This window comes from Tetrao urogallus (genome assembly GCF_951394365.1).
Source record: "Tetrao urogallus genome assembly, chromosome: Z".
Taxonomy (NCBI): domain Eukaryota; kingdom Metazoa; phylum Chordata; class Aves; order Galliformes; family Phasianidae; genus Tetrao; species Tetrao urogallus.
The window spans coordinates 58,681,610-58,687,609 of record NC_136816.1 but is presented as its reverse complement, the minus strand read 5'-3'; positions in this window follow the sequence as shown (position 1 = coordinate 58,687,609).

The window sequence follows — 6,000 nt, the reverse complement described above, 5'->3', positions numbered from 1 at the left end:
CAGAGATCACAGACAGGACTAGCCACAAGCGTGTCATTCAGTATTAGCTGTGATGTTGAGAGAGGAAAGTCAATCTGCCTTTCACATTTTAAAGCTGAAGGTCAGATTTGAAACATTTTCAGTTATTAGTAAAGTTAAGGTTCTTGGCCTCAAAATATAAACACTCTGCTCTGAATATATATGCCAAAGTATACGGTTCTGTGCAATCCAAGCTCTTCAGTATGTTGAAAAATAGCCCAGTTGGGGTTGCTTATCTTTATAATTGAACAGCAAACAGGTTCCTTCTGGATAGTATTATTATCAAATGACTCTGAAAAGCAAAGACTACTGAATTACTGAATCTAATTTAAATTCTACTCTTAGAAAATGTAGAAAACTCACTACAAATCTGTTCCTGCTAAATATATTTTTTGCTCTTAATTTGTGATTTAAGCTTTAAAATAATTATCTCATTGTTTTCACCCTGACAGTTCAGCTATCACAGTTAAAAATAGCAGTGAATAGGAATACTTGAACTTTTTTAAAAAATTCTGTTTTCCTTTTATTTTGTCTCTTTTAATATGAAAGTGCATTTATTTCCAGGCAAGGAATCTTAGAACAGGCACACAGCACCTGTTATGTGAGGCTCAATATTAGAAATACAGCAATACCAAAAAGATTAGGGACACTCAAGTCACTTCTGTTTGCAAACAAAATAAATCAAACAGAAATCCTCCATAGTTTAATGGTCTAAAAAAAATTAAATTAACCCCTTTCATTATGGAAAGGTTACTAAGACTGCATGTGCCTCAGAGATTATGGCCTTTTTACCAATTACTCTGGTAATTGTCAATGATACGGACACCTGTTCTCCGGACACACAGCTCAGACCACCATGTTCATTTCATCTGGGACACTAAACAGCAACCAGATGGCTGCTGATTTAAGTCTTCTAGGACTTTGAACCTGAAATGGGAAACAACATGTACTGTTCTCAGTTTCCCAAAAAAATGAGCTGCATACATATGGTGAAAATCCAGAACAAAAGAGCTACGTTTTCCTCCTGATATTTCCTTGCTTCACTCTCTAAGGTAACATAGTAACGACATCAACATCAGTCCTACTAACAATAAATAAACTCTTTCCAGAATAAATGCAAATGTTCTTATGAAAAGGAGCATAAATTTCTTCTGTATATGTGTACTGAAACAACTGAAGTGCATCCACACGGGGCAGAAGGAGAAGTATGTCATGTTGGACTTCGGCGCAATGCATAGGCTGCACTTGACAGTGCAAGTATAAGTTAACAAAAGGCTAGCTAGTATTAGGCAACCCTTCCCTTTCTGCTTTTTCCTTCTACACTTTTAATCGTCAAATTAAAGCCTTACTTGATGGAAAAAAACTTCTGGGATTACAATGACTGGATGCACTGTGGCTGATATTTAAAATCTAAGGCAACTCCGATAGGCACCAAAATCTCGAGAAGAATATGTATATAACTGCTAAATTCAAAGATGTAATGAGCATACTGCTCCTTCAATGACTTCAGGGGAACTTCAGGCAAGAGTTAGCCTGTCAGAGCAAAATGTGAGTTAGGCCAGAGCCCAATGAAAAGCTGCACTTTTGACCTATTGCTTCAGATACACTTCACCAATACATTCAGATAGGCAGGTCCCATCATCCCTGGACATAGAGGCTGAAGATCATCAGGATGGACGAAAGTGCAGGGTCAGGAAGGAGAGATGTGTTTGGGCATTAGACATGCCAACTTTTTAACTTCCCCTTCCTAAGACAGATGAGGTAGGCACAATGTCTTTGCTGGATTGCTGGTATACTTTTTCTACCTTACCACAAGGGTATTTTCGTTCTGATTCCCATTATTTCTACTCTTAATTTCTTCAATCAACTCCAAATTTTACTGGGGGTTTATTTATTTATTTTTGGTAGCATAGCCTGCGGTCACAAATCTCTTCTCCAGAATTGTAACCAATTCTCGGCCATCACCAAGGCAGACCTCAGACATCTTTTCCTGTGAAAAAATAAAACCAAAAATTAATAGTCTTCTCTTCAGAGATATAGGTTTGATTTTCTCAAGTATATCCTCCCACCAAATCACTTCCGTTTAGGTTTCTTTTCTACTTATATTGCTTTTCCAAACATGCATATCAGCAGTAGGAAAACTGCTCCTTTTTGCCCCCCTTGATGCATCATTGGGATAACACTTCATCCTTAAGCCACTTGGATGTTCTTCTGCTCATAAGACCAACAGTTATCCTTGTCCTTGATCTAATGAGTAGCGTTTCAGACCAGGTTTTCTGCTGTCATCTGCAGTCATTTGCACTTTCTGATCTATGTCACTGCTTTCCAGAAAGCAAACTTTACTCTGATTTACAGTCCTCCTTCATATACCATTGTGGTTATAGGTTATTCAGAAATGTAGTCTCTCATTACTGCTGAAGTGCAGCAAAGGATGCCAAAAGAAAAGGAGTAGAAAACAAAATCAGCAAACAAAAACATCCTAAAAGTATATATATATATATATCATAAAGAGGATGGTGAGGAGGAACTGCAAAAGCATGCTAACAGAGTTTATTTTTGACAATCACAAAACACATTTTAAAGCTTTATTCCTTACTCTTTAGCTACCTTTTAAACATAATTTTAGCAGATTGTTTCCATGTAGCTGAGTTACACAACTCAATCTTTCAACATACACAACACTTGAAAACTTCTTTGTATTCCCAAATTGTTCTTTCCTTTTAGCCTGGTTGTGTAAGGGAACAACCCCTGTGCAACTGTACCATCTGCTTGCCTTCTACCCCAAAGTCAGCGATACAGCCAACTACTACATCCAACTTCATAAGGGATGCAAGGTCTATTAGACTTGACATTCTTACAAGTTCTGTGAAAGCCGGCAGCTGGAAAGAGGAAAGAAGCCCAATTCAGTGTCTCCTGATGAGGGAAAGACAGTCGCAATCCTGCATCTTCTCTGTTTGAAGAAAGAGCAGCTATCTGAGCAGTGCATACACATTTTTTTGGCTGTTTTGTTAAGGCACACAGTGATGAAACTGCGTAAGATATGTATGAAGGAGCTGAAGGTGAACCTGAGGAAGAAGGGGCTAAAACACAGTTCCATAGGAAATTAGGTCTCATCTGTCATGCTGATAATCTTATTTCAGTGATTCCCTTTAAGGATAAGACTACCTTTTTCACAAAGACAAGGAAAGGAACATACTGATATTCTTAGCCACAGTGTCAGATCGCCAGTGGTTTTAGCTAGATAACAAACAATAAAAAGGCATATCAACACAGGTGAGAAAATGGAAAACCCCTTGAGATTCCACAAAACTCAATGAAGAGGTGTCGGCATTATAATGATACTGTCACGGTTTTGTGATTTTCGGTTATCCCACATCATAACATCATGTAATGCACTGGGGGTTTGACTGCTGATGCTCAAGTTCTGGGTGCCTGCCCAGAGGAGAAGAAGAACTACATTCCCCAGGGGGCTTTGTGGTCAGCGAGGAGATACAACTCCCAGCAAGGTCACTTGATGTTCTCTTCTTCGCCTGCGCTTCTTCACCTGCTCTTCTCCATCTGCTCTTCTCTTTCTCTTCATTGGCTCAACTGGACTGCACTTCTCACCTCAGCGTTGTGGTGAAGCCTATCCACCTTTCGGACATTCTCTCTCTCATTATATTTTGATTTATTAGCTTCAATTCCATTATATCACATTATTTTGCTGATACTATATTTAGTAAATTAGTTTGTTTCACTCATATCGTTGCCGCTGTTCTCAATTATTTTGGGGTCCCCTGTTCCCTTTTCTGGAGGCACGGATCTGCAGATCCCTCCGCCCCGCTAGTCACGAACTGGGTCGAACCAGCCCGTGAACTGTTGACAGACACACTTTTTGTGCCACTTTGTCACATCTCACACAACTGTTACCATACACAAAACTGGCTATGTATTGCACATAAAATATTTGAGCCAATGCAATTTCATGCCAGCTTCCTGTTAAATACTGTTCTCAGTATGCTTGAAAAGGGGCCTTTCTTTCTGTCTCTGTCCTTAGCAGTGTTGTTTTCCGTTCATTTGTAGCTTAGATATACAGCTGTTTCTATCACTTTCAGATTAATAAACAGGTTCTGAAATACTGTGACATAAGAAAACTGACAATGAGTCATTAAGGGTATTGAAGATAAACCTAGCACCCTTTTAATATTACTTCTGCACTCAGAAAAACAGTTTCTATTAAGATAGAATTGCAGCAGTGCCATGCAGTGTCTGAGAAGGCTGTCTCTTCCATTTTTTAAAAACAGGCCAAAATACACTCATATTTTCTTTTAAGGTGGGCCCAGGGCAGCTCAAAACCAGCATGGATTATACAAAACAGTGTGGTTTTGCATTGTACACATCTGAGAATCTGCTCGGGTAGATTCACATCTGCTGCCAGCTGAGCAATTTTACTGGGTGTTAGAATAACATTAGGAGCTAGTGCAGCAATGGGAAAACAACATGTCAAGAAAGAAGCAAGCATAGCTGAATGTAACTCATTAAAACTGGAAAACAAAGTAAGCATTGTCACAAAAGCAATGGGAAAACATGTCTGTTGAGTAGCTGCTGGGTAACAGCAAAACGTCAGAAGAATGGCTTTACTTGAGACTGTCATGATATGATTTCTGTGAGACTGTTTATCTGAAAACAGAAAACAAAAACATCAAAAGCTGTAAAACAATGGGTAAAAAAGCCCCTGTCGTTAACATCTAAGGGCAGTTCTCTGGAGAGGAAAATTTATGCACAGCCTTTGTCAGAGCAGATTTGAATGCTCAGACACCAGCACTCTGAGAGTCAGTAGCAGTATATAATGTATTAAAAATAAAATCTGCTAGCTAGTCGGTTTGCAGGAGGTGGGGGTCACACCTTTCCCAGTCAGAGAGGAAGGCAATTTAAACTCACATTTCCCTAATGATATATGAGTGCCCCACACAATAAACGTATGGAAAATCATCCTTACCTGGCAGAGCTTTGCAAATACAGTGGCAACTTGGGTTTTTTTTAACCCTGCCAATGTGCTGGCTGGAGCAGAGGTCCAAGATTTTGCTTTCTCTTCAGCTGCTGCATTTATATTGCCACTGGCAGAAATAGGGTTGTTAACAGATTTGGGAATGTGTTATTGTTGCCTAGTCCCATTGTCACTGCTGCACTGGTGGTTAAACTTGGCAGAATTATGCGAAACTCAGGTCACTTTCTATGCTGAATTGCCAGTCCTGGCCCCAGCCCAAGGCATGTCCAAGGGCCAGCAGTGTGAGGATGGCCTCCAGCCATCTGGATGTGGCCCACCTGTGTGCAGCGCTGAGGTCTTCATGTGGGTCACTCTCTGTAGGATGACAACTAGGCAGGTGTACTGACACCCAAGTCCTTCTTTCTGATTTACCTCCATATGAAAGCACTTGCTAGATGTTCCTCCTCTCTGTTTCTGTCTGTGGCTAACAGGAAGCAGGTGCCAGTAGCACTCACACCTCACACCCGCTACCTCTGTGACAGATCTCTCTGAGCTGAGAACCCAGCGAGGTTACTTCCAGCCAGTCAGTCCCAGCTGGCTGTGTAGCTGTGTACCTTTTATATACTCGTGTCATCTCCAAAGCACTCAAGAGTCCTGTGGTTTTGCCCTGAACATGTCAGGGCAAATATAAATTACCTTCATGAGGTACTTGCTAGATCCACCTTTGGCATTTCTTAGGCTTGTCTTTTCAGTGTATCCAGCTGGATGGCAGTGTGGACACCAAAGCCCATTTCCAGCCCCAGCTGGCCTTGATTCCTAGGGCAGTCAGTCACAGCAGAATTGGCTTTTTGGAAAACACACATACACACACACAAACAAAAAAAAAGCCCAAGAGGAAGTTAAATGTCTCACAGGAACTGGGTAAGTCTGCGTTTCACAGAGAACTGCCCTCTGGTCACAGCTGTCAGCCTGAGAATTCCCCAGCAGGGTGAAAGTGGTGGTCTACAAAACCAGAG